Source organism: Rhinopithecus bieti, unplaced genomic scaffold (assembly GCF_001698545.2).
Source record: "Rhinopithecus bieti isolate Rb0 unplaced genomic scaffold, ASM169854v2 scaffold_21703, whole genome shotgun sequence".
Taxonomy (NCBI): domain Eukaryota; kingdom Metazoa; phylum Chordata; class Mammalia; order Primates; family Cercopithecidae; genus Rhinopithecus; species Rhinopithecus bieti.
Genome location: NW_016812332.1, coordinates 5,231,674 through 5,252,113, shown reverse-complemented (window position 1 = coordinate 5,252,113; position 20,440 = coordinate 5,231,674). Strand labels below are relative to the sequence as shown.

Below are 20,440 nucleotides of genomic sequence, written 5' to 3'. Positions count from 1 at the left end.
ATTGGTACGAGTAGGGTGGGACCACAGTTTTTTCTGCTGTGTTTTGGCTGATGTAGAGCAGTTATTGTCTATAGCTTCCAGTCTTGTTAGACTGACCCTTCCTGAGCAAGAACAGACTTTTATTGGAGCTTTTTCTGTCTGCATCCACTGGTATTTCCAGTTTACCAACTTCTTCAGTTCCAAATATGAGATATGTGAAACAAAAGGAAAAATAGAGAACTGGCCTTTAGTCCTAAAGCCTCTAGGCAGCATGCCTTTTTCAATTCAGTTTTCAGAGTCATCTTATGTTTATTTTATATATAATGTCCAAGGTTTTCAGTCTTACTCAGGGAAAAGTGTATTTGTTTATTTAATTTCAGCTTTTATTGTAGAAACGGGGGTCCATGTGCAGGTTTGTTACATAGGAATGTTGCATGATGTACAGATACCATCACCTAGGTCATAAGCATAGTACCTTACAGTTTTCTTTTCCTTTTTCCTTTTTTTTCTTTTGAGATGGAGTCTCACACTGTTGCCCAGGCTGGAGTGCAGTGGTGCGATCTCAGCTCACTGAAACCTCTGTCTCCCAGGTTCAAGCGATTCTCCTGCCTCAGCCTCTCGAGTAGCTGGAATTACAGGTGCACACCACCATGCCAGGTTAATTCTTTGTGTTTCTAGTAGAGACGGGATTTCGCTATGTTGGTCAGGCTGGCCTCGAACTCCTGACCTCGTGATCTGCCCATCTCAGCCTCCCAAAGTGCTGGGATTATAGGCATGAGCCGCTGTGCCCGGCCTACCATACAGTTTTCAACACACGCCCTGCTCCCTCCCTCCCAACCCCTCTAGTAGTCCACAGAAGCTATTGTTCCCATATTTATGTCCATGCGTGCTCAATGTTTAGCTCCACTTATAAGTGAGAAGATGTGGTATTTATTTTTCTGCTCCTGCATTAATTTGGTTGGATTATAGCCTGCAACTGCATCCATGTTGCTGCAAAGGACATGATTCATTCTTTTTTATGGCTCTGTAGTATTCCATAGTATGTATGTACCACATTTTCTTTATCCAGTCTACTACTGATGGGCACCTCAGTTGATTCCATGCCTTTGCTATTACAAACAGCACAGGGATGAACATATGAGTACATGTGTCTTTTTAGTAGAATGATTTATTTTCCTCTTGGTATATACCCAGTAATGGGATTGCTGAGTCTGATGGTAGCTCTGTTACAAGTTCTTTCAGAAATCTCCAGGCTGTTTTCCAGAGTGGCTGGACTAATTGAAATTCCCTCCAACAGTGTATAAGTGTTCCCCTCTTGCCACAACCTTGCCAGCTTTTTGATTTTTTTAATATTAGCCATTCTGACGAGTGTGAGATGTTATCTCGTTGTGGTTTTGATTTGCATTTCTCTGATGATTAGTGAAGTTGAACATTTTTTCACGTTTGTTAGCCACTTCTATGTCTTCTTTTAAGAAATATGTGTTAATGTCCTTTTCCTGTTTTTTAATTGGGTTATTTGGTTTTTGCTTGTTGATTTGTGTAAGTTCCCAGTGGATTCTGAATATTAGACCTTTATCGAATACATAGTTTGTTAATATATTCTCCCATTCTATAGGTTGTCTGTTTACTCTGTTAATAGGTTCTTTTGCTGTGCAGAAGCTCTTTAATTTACTTAGGTCCCACTTGTCCATTTCTGTTTTTGTTACAATTGCTTCTGGGGACTTAACCAAAAATTATTTGCCAAGGCCAATGTCAAGAAGAGGATTTCCTAGGTTGTCTTTTAGGACTTTTAGTTAAAGGTCTTACCTTTAAAAAATTGATCCATTTTTAGATACTTTTTGTATATGGTGAAAGGTAGGGGTCCAGCTTCAATCTCCTGCATATAGTTAGCCAGTTATCCCAGCACTATATTTATTTAATAGGGAGTCCTTTTGCCATCGCTGGTTTTCATCAGCCTTGTCAAAAATCAGATGGTTGTAGGTGTGTAGGTTTATTTCTGAGTTTTCTATTCTGTTCCATTGGTGTATGTGTCTTTTTTCCACCAGCACTATGCTGTTTTGATTACTGTAGCTTTATAGCACAGTTTGAAATAAAATAGTGTGATGTCTCCAGCTTTGTTCCTTTTGCTTAGGATTTTTTATATATATATATATATATATTTGGGCTCTTTTCAGTTCCATGTGATTTTAGAATAGTTTTTCCTAATTTTGTGAAGCATGATATGGAAGCACACAGTCTTCCAAGATTAAGTCAGAAAGAGATTGAAACCCTGAATAAACAAATATCGATTTCTGAAACTGGATCAGTAATAAGAGAGCTACCAATCAAAAACGAACAAACAAAAAACCCTAGACCACATAAAGTCACAGCTGAATTTTAACAGACATATGAGAAGAACTGATAGCAATTCTACAGAAACTAGAGGAGGAGGCATCTGTACATGTTTCTTGAGAATTGAAACAAGACAAGGATGCCCATTCTTGCCACTCCTATTCAATATAATACTGGAAGTCCTAGCCAGAGCAATCAGGCAAGAGTAAAAAATAAAGGTTGTTCAAATAAGAAAAAGAAAAATAAGTCAAACTATCTCTCTTCACTGATAATGTGTTTCTGTACCTAGAAAACCCTAAAGACTCCAACAAAATGTCCCCACAACTGATAACTTTAGCAAAGTTTCAGGATACAGGATCAATGAACAAAAATTAGTAGCATTCCACAGTGGCTCATGTCTATAATCCCAGCACTTTGGGAGGCCGAGGCAGGCGGATCACGAGATCAAGAGATAGAGACCATCTTGGCCAACATGGTGAAACCCCATTTCTACTAAAAATACAAAAATTAGCTGGTATGGTGGTGCGCTCCTGTAGTCCCAGCTACTCAGGAATCTGAGGCAGGAGAATTGCTTGAACCCAGGAGGCAGAGGTTGCAGTGAGCAGAGATCGCACCATTGCACTCCAGCCTGGCAACAGAGTGAGACTCCATCTCAAAAAAAAAAGAAAAAAAAAATTGTAGCATTCTTATATACCAACAAAATCCCAGCTGAGAGTAAAATTAGGAACACAATCCCTCTTACAATAGCAACACAGAAAATGAAATACCTAAGAATACAGCTAACCAAGGAGGTTTGGCTCCGTGTCCCCACCTAAATCTCATCTCAAATTGTAAGCTACCAATCAAAAATAAACAAACAAAAATCCCTAGACCAGATAGAGTCACAGCTGAATTTTAACAGACATATGAGAAGAACTGATAGCAATCCTACAGAAACTAGAGGAGGAGGCATCTTTACATGTTTCTTGAAAATTGAAACAAGACAAGGATCCCCACATATCGAGGGAGGGAGGTGATTGGATCATGGCAGTGGTTTCCCCATGCTGTTCTCATGATAGTGAGTGAGTTCTCATAAGATTTGATGGTTTTATAGGTGTTTGACAGTTCCTCCTTCACAGGCTCATACTCCCTTCTGTGGTCTTGTTGAAGAAGGTGCTTGCTCCCTTTTGTCTTCTGCCATGCTTGTAGGCATCCTGAGGCCTCCAAGCCATGCTTCCTGTTAAGCCTGCAGAACTGTAAGTCAATTAAACCTCTTTCCTTAATAATTACCTAGTCTCAGGTAGTATTCTTTATAGCAGTGTGAGAATGGACTAATACAGATGTGAAAAATCTCTACAAGAAGAACTACAAAACACTACTGAAAGAAATCAGAGACGACAGAAACAAATGAAAAAACATTCCATGCTCATGGATTGAAAGACTCAATATTATAAAAACAGTCATACCACCCAAAGTAATTTACAAATCCAATGCTATTCCTATAAAGTCTTATATTTTAAAATGTTAAAAGAAAATATAGCCCACTATGTAACTGTTAGATTTATGAATACATTATTAGAAGTATTTTCAAGGGATCAAATAAAATGTGTCTCTTATAAAGAAATTGCTCTTAAGTTAATCATGAAATTTAACACAAAAACAATGAATTATGCTCCAAAAATAGTAAAGCAGAATGAAAGTAATTAATTGATTAGGAGGTAAAATTGATGAATATATTTTATATGTTATCTTTTCTTTCTGTGTATGAGAAAGAATAAGTAGGAGAGAGGGAGGGAGAGAGAGAGATTGAATTGTTGGAAGGTGTGGGGGAATATGGAGAAGATTTTGTAAAATCTGGTTTCATATGGGAAAACAAACTGTGCTTGAGCACTTAATAAGGGGAAAAAATGCCTTTGAATCCCCATACACAATAATACTGGAGGAAAAGGAAGAATAAATGATGAATAATGCCGAATTCCAGGCAATGCACCAGGTAGAGAGCCAATTACAGTTTAGTGGCCAAATACTTGTTTTCCTTTAAGTCACTAATATGGAAACACTTTTAAGCATTATTTTAACCAATAACAAATTACTGTTGTCTTTAATAACTATCATTGGAACAGTAATTTATATATACATACATACATTAAACTGTACATTAAAGGAAACTCAATGTTTTATATCTGAAATAAGAAAAAATGAATCAAGGGTCAGTTAAAATTTTGTTAGAGTCAAATGCCTTCTTACCTTCGACCTGAGTTATTTTACTTTGCATAAGAAATCTCCTTCTACCACACGGCCCACAGTACGTCCATAGATTAAAATAGTATCCTGCACCCTGGTAACCTAACTTATCTAAGTGCAGTTTTATCTACACATGACTAAAATGATAATGTTTCCTTAAGTAAACCTCTTCCCACTATCAATCAAATCAAGACAAAATCCCAACCCTGTCTTTCCTAGGACACTTCACAGTATTCCAACCTACCCTGGAGCCTTAGCTCCAGCTACTTCCCCACTTGCAACCCATGTGGTAATCGAGTTGAAATTACTCACAAACTTCTGAAGCCTGTTACTTTCCTATCCCTCTGTTGTTATTCTTGACAGATTCATCACTTGGACCTTTCTCCCAGTTACTACTTTTTCTTATAGAAATTTTCACTTGTGTTTTATGGCATAAATTGAATTTCTTTTTATCACATGGATTATTTCCTGATCGATAATCCCAGTTGTTCTCCTTCCCTACTTTTATTTCTCACTTTATTCCTTAAGGTTGTTTAACATATTTGCACTGATTCATCACTGCTTGGTTATTTGGCCTCCCCAGTATAGCATTAAAACCTTTGATAGAAGTGGTCTATGATTTGCTCATCCATCTTCAGGACCCTCAGTATGACTTCGATAGTACCTTGGAATCTAATGGTTCCATAAAGATTTGTTTAATCATATTAGTGAAATCCCAGAGTTTTATGGTTTCTGATTAATGACTTACATTTTGGGTGATAATTTACTTCCACATTCATATGTTGTCAGGCTTGTCACTTGCCAGAATGAAGTAAGTGAACCACTGAAACATGACTTCAGTGATTAGAGTCAACAACTTGTATTAATGAATAATCAAAATGGCCAATTAGAATAAAACAGGCTAGAAGTGGTTTGGTAATTTTAGGTGCCTCAACTCCAGCTGAATGCTTATGAAACAATCAACTTCTCAGAATCAGAAAGTAGGATTTAAAGGACTCAACATTCTGTATGACTTTTGAAAGTGGAAAGAAATAATTATAGTTCACTTTATAGTTTTTTTTTTCTGGTTTAGTGGAAACTAGGATAGCTGAGAAATAGTCTCAATTTGAGAGACTTTAAAGGTTTTTATCTTTGCTACTAGAAAGGAAGGAAATGTATTTCTTTAAAATGAAAACTTAGCTGTAGAAGAAAACAAGAAAAATTGCAAAAGGCAGGGAAATTACAGAATCTACAATTTTGGGGGTTCATTATTTTCCACTATCCCAATTCAATAACCCTGAAATTAGGTGACAATACGAGGTGCTTTCTGTGACAAGTACGTCAGTTCTTATAAGATTTCCAATAGTCATTTAGATTTGGCATGGCCCCAAAATGCCTCAAAACGCTATACCTTTTCTTATTTCCAAAGTCATATAAATGTTTTAAAACCATTCCTGATATAATGAACTTTTTAAATAGTAGGTGATATCTGTGTCTCCTCCAACAGACCCTGTCATCTTTTTACAGATCTTTACATCTTTATCTGCATTGATGAAGAATAAGGTTATTAGTCTGATAGAGAAAGACAATCTAATTCAGAAGAATCATCCTGTTTATCAGAGAAACTATTCTCATAGAATCTCAAAATGCCCCTCTCACCTGGACATTTTAAAAGCCCGATCCTTCCTTCAAAGTCCAGTTTAACTCCCATACTCTTCAAAAAGACATTTCTCACCTTTTCACTCCTTGGTGATGACTCCCTAACTTGAACATCTGCTATATGATATTTGTCATTTAACATGACCTGGTAGATTTTATTACCTTTTCTGGTGGTCTGGTCTTTCTAATCATAAATAAGGTCCTTACACTCAGGGACTTTTAGCATAGTGCTCCAAGCATAATGGGACACTGTCAATATATCCATATATGTTAGTGGTTTTAATACAGATGATTATACCAAAGTCTATGGAACTCCTGCTTATTCCCTTTCACCGTATCAAACAGGGGGAGACAGTAGGCAGTCTTAAATTTCTGCTGAATGAATAAATAATTTTTCAAACAATATAGACATTTGTGAATTCTAAATATAAATACAAGATAACCAGACTCAGATGTCAGTAACCTAACCTATCATTTTTCTAAGTGCACTCCTTCCAACAGTAGTCTCAAAAATGTTTTCTTTGTAAATGTATATTTGAGAAATACAGTGCAGCATACCATCTAACCATTTGCAATGCACATTTTCATATTAAAAGTCCTCAGAAATCCAAGTATGAACACATTTTAAACCCAGCATTTAACTCGTAATTTCCTAAATGTATTGAACCGTGTAACCTTACCATCATGTCTTAAAATTACTGTTACTTGAATCATACTTTGGGAAACAAATTGAAATGGCCCTTTGGAACAGAATCTAACACTTATCTTCAGCAGAAGTGGGTGGTAGATGGGAAACTGCTCAGCTAAAGATGTGGAGGCATTTTCTCACAGAACATATCAGTCTATTGTCATCTTCCTATACTCTCTAGTAGTACTCGACCTGCAGCATTAATTTCATAGTTGTTTTTTTAAATAATTAAAAGCTAGGCACACTGCTATTCTCATGAAAGCATGTTTTATTTATATTTTATATATTATATACATATTTAACAGTGATGCTGTGAGCAAGATGGCTTTTTTCTCAAGGCTAATGTAAGTAAAAAGGCTAAGTGTAGGCTGGCACAAGTTGGAAGAGTTGTTATGAAACAATATTAAAAGTCATTTTGTCACCAAAAACATAGTTATGTTTCTGAATGTATTTTCTATCATCTAATATATAAGGAAAATAAAATATCCCTCCTATATTCAAGTATCCAGAATTTATATATTTTATACCAAATCTCATGAGATCTTTGTCTCCTACTTAATTTTTAAAAATAATTGTTGTTGTTAGTCACATACCGTAAAGCCAAGGACATAAGTATAATCGTTGTGAGGGGCCAAAGGCTTTTGCCCAGTGTTAATCAAGAAGATTGTAGTCCTGTTTGATCTTGGCAACTATGTTGGAACCCTGAGGGAAGCCACCCTGAGAATGAAGTAAGCATGAGAGCTGAAGAGGGAAGATACAAAAGTAACAGGATTTTTGCCCTAATAAAATTTTGACTAAAGTCTTTCCTACTTTTGGATTTATATTACAGAAGATAATGCATCTTCTTTAAGATTTAGTCAGTGTTTTCTGCCACTTACAAAATAAAAATAAACAAAAAATAATTGGTACAGTATCTGGTCCTAAGAGGGGCATCACGTAAATAACAATAATACAGAATGAACTGAATACAGTGAAGACATGTCCTACATCCCAGGCTGTGAGGCTGTCCATCATTGTAATGTGCTTAGGCAATACTTGCTTCAGATGTTGCCTAGCTCCAGTCAGGTGCTCAGATTATGTTCTCACTGAGGCTCTAGCTCTAGGATACTTACTAAGGAAATTCAGGATTTTTAAAATAGGTGTACATCAGTGAGGATGCCAGAAGGAAACAGATGACACACTCAGCTGAAATTCTGAGAATTTAATGAAGATATGTTTTGCATAAGTATGGACAGGATTAATGGAACCAACTGAGGATCTGAGACACATAGGTGTTGACAAGAATAGGAAGCCATTAGCCTCTTTGGGCTGCAGGGCTGAAAGGAAGAAACAGTATTACCATAGGGCAGAGAAAGTGAAAGCTATGGAGGAACACAATTATTGTGGGAACTGCAGCAAACCTGATTCAGAGGAGGAGTAGAAATACTCCATCTTCTCCCTCCTCCCATGCTCCAATCCCCAAGAGATTAATCCTCCTGATCAAATCACAACTGTTTCTTTTTTATTGATCCATAATAGATTTACATATTTTCAGGGTACATGTGATAACTTAATGCATGCATATAATTTGTAAAGATCAAATTTGTATAATTGGGATATCCATCACCTTAAATAATTGTGTTTATACTAGAAACATTCAAATTTTTCTCTTCTAGTTATTTTGAGCTATACAATGGATTATTGTAAATCATAATCACTCAGACTAATTTATCAAACACTAGCTGTTATTTTTTCTACCATAGTCCATATGTGTACTCCACCAAGATCTACAAAATGAAAAAAAGTTGGGGATATAAGTGGCTTGTTTGAAGGCATTTTGGATGATTTTGATCTAAGATTCCTATGTGATATGTGTGTTGTTATCGTTTTTGATTTTCCCTTAAATAAGATTCTAGGTCTGATTATCAGGATAAAATCATAATGAGTTCTCTTATGGGCTTGTCTCACTTGATTGTCAAATACATACTTGTCACAACTCTGCCAGCCAGATGATGAGGAAACAGAAATGACATCAGAATGTTGTGTGGTACATTGAGAAAGGTCAGGATTTAAAACAAAATTACTTTGAGGGCCCTTCAGAACACTATCCCTAGAAGCTAGGGACATGGGACAAAGAATACAGGCAGAGTGTTAGTCTGTAGCAACCAAGGCAGTAAGCTTCTGTGTGTACAGAACTTCATTCTGCCTTCCTACCTGTCTCCATCCCAGGTTCAGACAGAAACTTAAACCCCTGTGTGGATCAATAATGGTGATCCAGAATGAAGACTAGACCCCAAGCTAAGCATAAGAAAAAAAAAGACGCTACTCATTTAGAACTTTTGAGCTAAATTTTCACCAAAAGAGTCTAAGAAATAAAATAGTAAAAGAGTAACTGGTGGAAAGAAATGGAGAGAAAGTAAAAGGATATATAAAGCAAGATGTTGGTACAAATTAAAATATGGTAGCAGGAAGAAGTGTAAAATTACCACAGACAGATATTTGTGCTTTGTAAACTGTAATAGACTAAATAAATGTGAGTTATTTAAAAATGCTATATGTCAATTTTCCTTCTAATGATTATCTTCATTATATGTCGGATAGTACATGTCTCCTTGCTATTGCTGTTGGTTAAATAAAATCAAATTTTAAAGTGGGGTTATATGAATTCAGAAAATTAAATCCAAACTTTTCTAATATAAAGGGTATCCAGAAAACATAAAAATTTTAAATTATTCTCTGAACATCTAGGCCTATTGTTAAAAATAGAGCTGTGGAAGCTTGAATGCAAAATTAAAATTCCTGAATTTGAGATAGCCAAGTGACTCCTTAAAGAGATTGTCAAATTTTCACCACTTACTAGGTGTGTGACATTGGGAAAGCACTTTCTCTGACCTCACTTTTTGTATCCATAAAATAGAGATAATATTTTCGTGTACTTACTATGGATGTTACGAAGCTAAATGAATGAATACATATAAGGCATGTAGAACAATGCCTGACTCAGGTCTCAGTAACTGGTACTGATTGTATTCTATGGAAGATTCTCATTGCAAAACAATCACCTCTGAATCATCTGCTCAAATAATGAAGAAACTGCATTGTTAATACTATTAAGAATATTTTGTGTAACTATTCAATAAGTTTCTGTGTTAACAATTATACCTAAAATGTGAGTGTAAGACTCTGAAATTCCATTACAAAACTGAAAATAAAACCACACTGGGAAATCTGGTTCAGCAGAATTTGACATTTTCCCCGACTTCTCTCATGCCCCAAACCATTTCCCTTTCAAACTCATGTAAAACTTAATCAGTTGCATGTGAAATTAGATTCTTCTTCTAAATATGGTTCTTTAAACTTCACTGGGGTGGAGAAATCATTTAAATAATTTGATTTGCCCTGCATTCCCCCTCTAGATTCAGCTGTTTTTAAAATCTATTTTACACACTGTCAATAAGAACTGGAAAGCATGATGCCTTCCTGATTTATTGAATGAGGATCCTTGAATCATCTGTCTATGCACAGAACTTCAACTCAATGAGCAGATATGCTCTTTTTAACAAAACCAAAACATGTTTTCAGCATAGTCCCTGCTTTACAGAAGCCACAACTTTATTCCCTCCAGCACTATTTCTACTCCCCTATGGTTAAGGTCTGTCACGTTATGTTATAATTGTCTCTTTACTTCTGTGCCTCCTCTGTTAGACTATAGGTTCTATGAAAGTTTTATTCATTTCTCATTCACATTGCTAAATATTTCCTTTATATGACATTAGTAAATTATATCTATATTATATATATAAATGAATACACGACCATTTTACACATAATTAAAGTGAGACATGAAATGTATTTGAGAATAAAATTCATATTTCTGACCTTAAAACTGCCAGATGTTTTGGATTATCCTCAGAGACTTGAGGAGGAAGGACTTTTAAAATAATTTTACAAAATACATGAAGAAATTTCTTACAAAATATTTTTATATGTACATAACCAAGGGTTAATATAAAACACATATAATGCTAGCATTCACTAGAGGCTCATTTCTCTGTAGCTGCCACGTGCCTAGCCTATATCTCTTAAAATCAAATCCATCCATTTTCTAAGTTTCCTTTTTTTTTCTATGGCTAAGATTACAATCTATCATTTAGAGAGAATGTGACACCTAGATAAAAGCAAGTATATAAAAAGGAATCGAAACTGATGCAGAAGGAAAAAAGTACAAATAGGCTGCAATTCTGTTAGTTAAAATGACATGGTTGGAAGCTGAGAAGATGGCACAGAAAAAAAAAAAAAGAAAACTTTTAGGTCATTTTATCAAGTGACTTGTAGTTGTAGGAATGTGAAAACATGTCAAAAATAATCATATTTTCCAAGTTCATTGTTCTAAAATCCTTCCTCCTTCCTCTCTGATATTCAATATATTTGTTAAAATACTCATGCTTTAGTTTGAAATCAATTTTATATTTGTTTTAAAGATAATAATATCCAAGCACCTCCTACTATGTGAAATGTTTAATCACAAACCAGTCAGTCTTTGTATTATCCTCAAGTCATAATTATCATGTACTTTTAGTACATGGAGTACCTATTGCTTTACACAGATATACCGAGCAAAAGCATACTTATATGGAAATTGACAAACTAATCTCAAAGTGGTCCTCACTACTGAATGCTAAACATTTCTCTTCTTGTTTCATGTGTGTGATGAAATAAAGCACAAGGGAATCAGCAGATGCGAGTTCTCATCCCGGTTCCATCACTGGCATCATCACGTCCCCTTCTCTGGACCACAGTTTTCTCATCTGAAAAATAAAAGAACTTGGACTAGCTTCTTTTTAATGTCCTTTTCTTCATACTTATATAATTCTTCCTGTTAAGGTCTTATTTGAAAAATAAGAAATGAAAAGGCTACATCTATGATAAATGCCTTAATGGATATTTTAGAATATTTTATTAGTTGCAGTTATTTCTGCAATTATTATAGCAAATAAAGTAGAGTAAGATAGCCTCTTAATATTAGTAATGTGTTCGACTATGTTAAATAAAAAATCATTGGGCTAATCTTATTGTACTATTTGTGAAGGAAAAAAAAAATAGTACGGTTTGGTTTTCCCTGTACTGGAGCTTGTCCTTCTCTTTTGAAGAGAGATGTTTCTTAACTCTCAGCAGCATACGTTCTTGTATAACTTAACAGATGACAAGGGCAGTTCCCCCGCAATTCTGTGCATTTTTAGCAGTGCAAAATTTTAGTTGGTGGAAATTCTAGGTATGAAAGTTGTTATTTTGTCTTTAGGACACCTTAACAATAAAAAGAAAGAACGAACCAAAAGTCAGGCAGGCTTTCAACTAAACCATTAATGTGTGCTGTTGGCTAGAATTGTACTTAACCCGGGGAAACTTTATTTACTAATTCCTTAGCATTTGCTTTTATTGCCTTCAGGTTTCTAATAGCATATTTATTGATGTGTGCCTCATATGTTTGGGTGACTTCTTAAAAGAAGGTTTTGTATCGATGTGTAAGCTGGCCATTTAAAACTGAGATGGTTATGATTTTCATGCAATTTTAAAATCATAACTATGAATCATAATTGCAAAACACAAGACAGTATATGCTGCAAAAATATAAATGTGTTTAGTAGCTCAAAAGGAATAAAAGTTTCAAACCATACAACAGATGAAAAATACATTGTGAAGAAGGAAGGAAGAATGAAAGGGAAAGAGGGAGACATGGAGGGAGGGAAGAAGTGGGGAATAGGGAAGGAAGGAGGGAAAGAGGAAGGCATCATATCTTAGGCATATGCTAGGCACTGAATAAATGTCAGTTAATCTTTCTCTGCTAGTTTGAAGTATATGAAATTAGTGATATTATTTTTATCTGCAAAAATCCCCACAATTTTCATATGGTTCAACTTAGCATATTCAAAATTATTTTTTCAAGATTTGTCTTTGTATCAGACTAGTGGTGAAAGAGTCAAGTGCAAGGCAATGTCCTCTGGAATAGACAATGCTGACAGGTCAGGCCTTCTTAGATGGCCAGTCCTAGCTGGCTCAATCCACCAACCAGGTAGGGCATCTTCTCTGCTAAGGACCAGAAGCAAACGAGTAGCTGTTTTTCACAAGGTGTATAATTGTTCACTGCAAAAGGGATGCCCTTGCTTTAAAACCCTTGCCATCTGTGTTGCGATTAGTCCTTTGGGGCATATAAAACCTATATGCCGTGCTTCCACCACTGATATATCTAATACTGTGGGGTTTACCAGAATATATAGACAAAGTGGCAAGCCTCCAAAATTTAGAACTGATGCAGAGCCTATTACTGAGCCCCAAATAGCAGCATTTTATGACATCAATATGTAGGTTAGAATAACATTCAAATGTGTGGACTATGATGCTTCTAGTTCCAGTGAGGCTCACCTAGCATTGTGCATCCTTTTACCTGATAGATAACGTAAAGTGTGATAATTTGGCCTTTATTTTGGATAAATTCCAAAATGATGCCAAATGTTGGTTGCATTCCCCATAAGTTCAGTTGTGCATGGTTTATAACATTTGAAGGAGTTCTTTAGGATTTAGAGGAGAAAAAAATCTGATCATTTCAGAAACTAAATAAAACTTTTAGTACATGAATATATTTTATAACTCTTTATAATTAGTTATAAAATGTCTAAATTAACAGTTAGGTAAATACATGTACATATTTATATTCATACCTAATTATAAATTTTATATAAAATATAAATGTGTAATGATTTACATTTGTGCTTAAAGAAATTGTTATATGTATATAATTATATGTATATAATATAATATATGTATATAATTACTTAGACACGTGTTTTTATTTTTATTTTCAATTTTCCTAACCTTAATCTATAATAATTTGAGAATATTTAAGCAAAGAGATACAAAATATAATTTAAGTAGAATTTTACATTAAATAAGGGTCACAAAAAATATGAATTAGAAGCTCTTTTGAACTCAAAATATTAAGCAAAAGCATAAAGACAAGCCACAAGTTTCTACTATAATAAACCAAAAAAAAAGAAAAAAAACACATGTTGTCCCCCCAGAGAATTACACAACTTTGTAAGAAAATTATATGCAAGATCATAGTCTTTGTCCTCATTTTTTGTCCCCCTTTATTTTTACACCCAAGGCAAGAATCATACCCCTAGACCAATGAGCTGATGCACTCTTCCTTCCTTCCTTCTCTCCTTCTCTCTTCCTTTCTTTCTTTCTCTCTTTCTTTCTTTCTTTCTCTTTCTTTCCATTTCTTTCCTTCCTTCCTTCTTTCCTTCCTTCCTTCCTTCCTTCCTTCCTTCCTTCCTTCCTTCCTTCCTTCCTTCCTTCCTTCTTTCTTTCTGAGTCTCACTCAGTTGCTCAGGCTAGAATGCAGTGGCACAATCTCAGCTCACGGCCACCTCCACCTCCCGGGTTCAAGCAATTTTCCTGCATCAGCCTCCGGAGTAGCCGGTATGCACCACCACACCCAGCTAATATTTGTATTTTTAGTAGAGATGAGAGTTTCACCATGTTGGCCAGGCTGGTCTCAAACTCCTGACCTCAGGTGATCCACCTACCTCCGTCTCCTAAAGCGTTGAGATTACAGGTATGAGCCACTGTGCCCATCCTACCTTCTTTCTTTTTATTCCCAAATCATGTGGTCCAGTTCTTGTGCCCTATGCTGACATTTCCTGTTAGCAGTAAAGGACCTCAGATTCCCTCTATGCACTCGGAGAGATCTTTCATTACAATATGAGCACTTTCTTACTAGTGTGTTTTTCTTTATCCTCTTCACCTTGTGCATTTCCTGACATTCTGCTTTCTCTTTTATATCCATCTCCTGCTGTTGTCAGCGTAGATTCTCAATGTTCTTAATGTTTCTTTTCTCTTCGGCCATATTTTAAGCCGTTTCCTTAGCATTTTAGGCTCTCCATTGAGGTCTCCAAATGACTACAAAACCAATGATCTTCCTGGTCAACAATAACTTTATTGTTCACTTATGTTTTTGTCTTGTTGACCACCTTGCCTAGATCCCCAGATGCTATAAACTTACCGGTTTAACTTCAGCCAGTTATGATGCTAATTGTAATCAATTCAAAAGTAGTCTCTGAAAACTTCCCATTACCAGGCTACTCTGTTCTAACCTATGAATCTTTATGTGTCTATATAGTTTGCCTTTACAAAGCAGAAAGTCTTCTTTTCTTCACACCGTTGTGATTTGAGAAAGAAAGAAATCATTTCTGAGAGAAGGAAAGTGAGGCCGACTGTCCTCTGGAGAAAAAAGTCCTTTTCCAATGGTGTTTTCTTCTATCTCTTAAAATTTCTTGATGATTTCCAAGCTCATAGAAAAAGCTTTTGTAGCCAGCTGTGGCAGTATGTATCTTTCCTAGATTGAAGTAACTCCTTGCACAATAAAGGCAGGCTGACCACTGAGAGATACGTTCAATACTTTTCCAATTCTCCAGCTCCTCTGTCATTCCATCTCTACTTCTCAAATATAGCTACTGCAGTACGTAAAGTAATGGTTCCAGAATTCACACACAGTTTGTTGTAGCTCATGGTAAAAAATAAGAAATGAACTATGTAAATAAATTCTTTAAAATCAAAACTGTTAAAAGACCAAAGGATAATTCGATCATTCAGTAGGAAGTGGTTGTCTGACCAAATCAAATTCATATATAAATCTGTGATTATAAATCAAGAGATCTATCAATGTCAAATAAAATATGTAGAGAGAAATCTCTAAATTTAACATTTTACTTGGGATAGATGAATCATAATTCAGGGCATACACACAGACCAGGTGGTCTTCGGTATGTCCAAAGAACAAACAGGAGCTTGGAAGTTTTATAGAAAGGAGAGCTCTGTTTGGTGAGTGACAATGTTGGGTAAAACCACTCTTAAAGTTGTAGCAGGTTGTTTCAGAAGCCATTAGGTAAAACTGTTTCAGGTTACAGCATGCAGTTCTAGCAACCAGGCTTGCAGAAAATTACACTCTTGGAGCAATGTTAAGTGCCGTGAATGCTTTCCCCCGCTGGCTTCTCAACTCTTTTTTATTTGAGTATGATAAGACTTGAGTCTCCAACTCATATGATCAATTTTCACAGATCCTTGAATTTTAAAAAGCAGGATTATAAATATGGACATCTATTCATGTAAATGACTTGAGTACTTTTTGGGGGATTTAGATGTGACTATAATTTTATAGTATATGAAGCCAATTAACTTAGTATCTTAATTCATATAAATTCTAGTTAATGTCCCTTCAGCTTCCATGAAGTTAGTCAACAATCATTTTTGGAACACCTACCATATGTCAGGCTTCCAGACTGTAGATTCAAGGATTATAAAGATATACAATACATGATATTTGTTTGCACAGAACCTCAATCTTTCTGAGAAACTAAATGCATCTTATAATATACACTTTCAGAATACTATACTGATAGAATATGCACAAAGGCTATTAAAGCATTCCTCAAGACAGTACCAGCTTTTCCTGATGAATCTAGAAATGCTCCATAGATCGTGTACACTTCCACAGCACATACTAGAATAACATAATAGTTCTTTTCCAGAAAACTAGGATTAAAATGCAACCATTTGAACTATTTGCATGAATTGCCCTGTTTTAAAAGTAAACTAATCTTGGTTTAATAGTGAGTTCCTAATGAAGTTGAAGTGAAGGTAGAGCTCCAGTGTTAGTGATGAAATGTTACCAAAATGTATATTTAGGTACTATATCTCAATGAGATCCTTTCCGCTAAAGTTTTTAAAATGCTTGCTCTTAATCCTATAGGAAGCTAGTAGTATTTCATTTGTAGCCATAACACGGTTGCAGAATTCCAAAAGGACTATTTTGTTCCATTTATTATAGTAAAAAGAAATCCTTGCTGAATACAAAACATTGCTGTTTTGATTATGTGAACTGATTGTGTGTAATTTTGCCACTTCTTTTTATGTCATCATGTCCATTGAATCCCTTTTAAAGGAAAATCATTTTCTAGACTAAAATGTTATCATAAGAGCAGCTCTACTTTTGCTGACATGATTTTGATTAGGAAATTTAGATCTTCACGCTATATGAATACATTAGAAGAGGATTACTCTGATCGAGACTTCACAAGAGAGCTAAAATATACCACAAATAAATAATCAAGCATCTTGTATGAATTTAAAAATAAATCATGTATCATAAAAGTAAAAATGGTCAGTTTAGGCTCAGAAAGAACACAGATAGGATTGCTAATTTGCAGCAGAGTGAATTCAATAACATGGGTTCTTAATTAGATGGCAGAAACAGTAAGGTGACAGGACTGAGAACAGGTAAATCATCCAGGAATAGCAATGCACCGAGCGCAGAGCCAGCTGGTGTGGTGCTGCCTCAGTGTCAGAGATCTGTGCTGCATCCTGAAATGGGGACTGTTCAGACAGTCTGTTGCACAGCTGTTCTTACTCAGAAACAAACAGCCAGGTCTGTTAGTGGTATCACTCTGCAGGTACTATAATGACAGCAAAGTTTCTAGGAAGAGCTGGATGTCTCAGGCAGATGAAAAAATAAAATGAGCTTTATTAGAAACACCAAAAAAAAAGGGGGGGATTTTAAAAATCTCTTCCTTTCTTTTCTTAATCTAGTGCATCATGTTATCAATTGATTTATTTCATCAAAACTATATTCATATCATCAGATTTGGAGTTCTTAAGAATTTGGGCCAGGGAGAATCAGCAAAAAGTTGTTGGCGCTATTTTTTCATGTTGAATTTGATGACACGTGAATTCTAAGATATTTTAAGTGAAATCATATCAATATGTGTAAATATATTGCTAAAATTATTTAAGAAGGAAAAGAAGAAAGACCTTTACAATACTTGTCTTTATTAATGCTTTTAAATTTTAAATTTATTTTAATTGATACATAATTGTACATATTTATGGAGTACAGTGTGATGTTTTGATATATACATGCAATGTGTAACAATCAGATTAGGGTAATTAACATATCTATCACAGACAATTATCATTTATTTGTGGGGAGAATATCTACAATCCTCTCTCCTAGCTATTTTGAAACATGCAACTTATTACTATCAACTATAGTCAATCTACTGTGCAACGGAACACTAGAACTTATTTCTCCTATCTAGCTGTAACTTAGTATCCATTGACCACTCACTCATCCCACTCTCCCCACTACCCCTCCCAGCTACTAGTAACCACTATTCTGTTTCCTACTTCTATGAAGTCAACTTTTTAGACACTACATGTAGGTGAGATCATGCACTATTTGTCTATATATGACTGACTTATTTCATTGAACGTAATGTCTTCCACGCTCATCCATGTAGCTGCAAATGACAAGATTTCATCCTTTTTTGTGACTGAAAAGTATTAGTTTGGTGCAAAAGTAATTGCAATTACTTTTGCAACAAGCTAATATTTCATTGTGTAAATAAAACACATTTTCTTTATGCACTCATCTGTTAATGTACAATTATTTATGGTCTTAAATAATATTTTATTTGTTGAGAACTTCCCCCAATAAAATAAAAAATCGGAAAATTCACTAAAATGAGAGATAAAATGTTTAAATAGGTTCAAAAGATAGAAAATCAATACACGTAATATAATTAACCAGAAGAAAGGGAAGAAAATTACTTTGGGAAATGGTGCTCAGATCCAGTTGCTAAGAGCACACACTACCTCATAAAGAAGTGAGACCCCCTGGAAGCTGCTGTTGAGTCTTGAGGGGATTGGACAGTGGAAGTTGAGCACTGCTTCCAAGAACTCCTGAACTAAAAATGGGGTCTGGACGGTCCAACAGAGGTAGCCACAAATCCAAGACACTTGCTATGACCCTTCCCATTGATAGTTTTGGCTTTGGTTTGTCTGGTTTTGTTTTTTGTTTATTTTCTGTGTTTGTGGGGAGGAGGGAGCTGTTTACTTGTTTGTCTGCTTGTGTGTTTGTTGTATATAAAAAAAGAAGCACTTCAACTTGGTAAATTATCAGCATTTCAGTTTCAGCAATTTTGTTTTAGAAAAACTATCTTGATGAAACAGAAGAAAATCACCACCTTTAACACATCTCAAAAATAATCCTTTACTGAGTGTTTTCTGTCAATGATGGATAACTCAATAATTTTTATGTAAGAACCAGCCAACCTCCATTAGGAAGTAAGAGCTGGTTACTCTATCAATTTCTTGCCTTGTTGAATTGGCAGAGGCTTAAAAGAGGACTTGTCCTTGATATTTGCCTCCAAACAGTAAAGGGTAACAATTCATGAGAGAGATTCTAACCAAAGCCAATACAAACATGTAAAGTAGTTTAAGTCTACCTTCATGGTCCCATCAGTTTTATTTTTTAACCTTCTTATCCCTACTTATTATTAGTTTTCTATGTTGCAAATCTCCTATATACTATCTATAACTATTTATTCAAAAAATGTAATAATTACTGGCTAGATATTGAAAATACACAAATGGAAAATGATTTTGCTCGTTTTCAAGGACCTAAAAAATCCAAATGGACAGACAATTATGTAAATAACTAAGTGATAATACAATAAGCATGACAATGGGAAAATGAACATATTCAATACAATAATGAAGATAGGCATTATGGTAGAATGGATAATAAGCAATAGAATAGGAGAATGAATACTCTGTGAGTACAGAGGAGGGAAGAAGTCAAAGAAGTCAATGAAAGAGACACTATTTACTGTTGACCTTAGGTGATGGGTCATAATTTGCCACAAATGTAAAGGATGAACCACAGAGATGATTCCTTTGTCAGTACAGCAGTAAAAAAAAAAAATTAAAAAAACCTTAATTTGCATGCCTTTGTGGGAAAAGGACATATGCTCTCAATTCACATGATTCCTTTTTGTGCTTTACCAGACACCTAAAAAATACTTAAATTTTCAACTCCCAGAATAGAATAAGCAAAATCATGGCACTGGTAGAATAGACGGTGCCTAGGAGATTGGCAAAACATGTTATTAATAATAATTAATAATAATTGCTAACACTTATGAGTCCTTAGCATGTACCACTTCTTCTAAGTACTTTACAAGTATTATTTAAACTATTCTTTATTACTAACCCATGAAAAATAGGATTATTGTCATTATTTTAGAAGAGGAAACTGAGAGAGAAGGACGTGGTGTCTCACCCCACGTCAAGTGGTAGAGTCAAGATCTGAAGCTAGTGATTCCAGAGCATAAGCTCCCAAACACGAGCACATACTGAAAATAAAATAAAATAAAGTAAAAAAAGACAGAATGAGGTCACTCCAATAACTTTGAACTTTATTCTGTAGTATTCTGTAATAATGGGTAGCCATTGAAGGTTTTTAAGAAGAAACATGGCTGCTCCAACCTGTGATTAGGAAAGATAACACGGAAGATGGACGAGAGTGGAGTGGAGACTTCAGTCAGGGGGAATAATAAGGAAATAATAGTGATAATCTAGACAGAGAGATGATGAAAGAGTAACCAAAGCAGTGATGCATTGATGACAGGGATGTGAGAAACAGGGATGTGAGAAACCTTTATTTATTTATTTATTTATTTATTTATTTATTTATTTATTTATTAT

At 35.1% G+C, this 20,440-nt stretch overlaps 1 long non-coding RNA gene across 1 annotated transcript in view; it reads left to right on the top strand.

Moving 5' to 3' along the window:
* Positions 1-20,440, top strand: part of LOC108544663 (uncharacterized) — a 46,539-nt gene that overhangs the window by 13,221 nt on the left and 12,878 nt on the right. Inside the window, exon 3 of the long non-coding RNA XR_001889922.1 lies at positions 3,429-3,545. This is a non-coding gene — a long non-coding RNA (uncharacterized LOC108544663). The remainder of the gene's footprint in view (positions 1-3,428; positions 3,546-20,440) is intronic.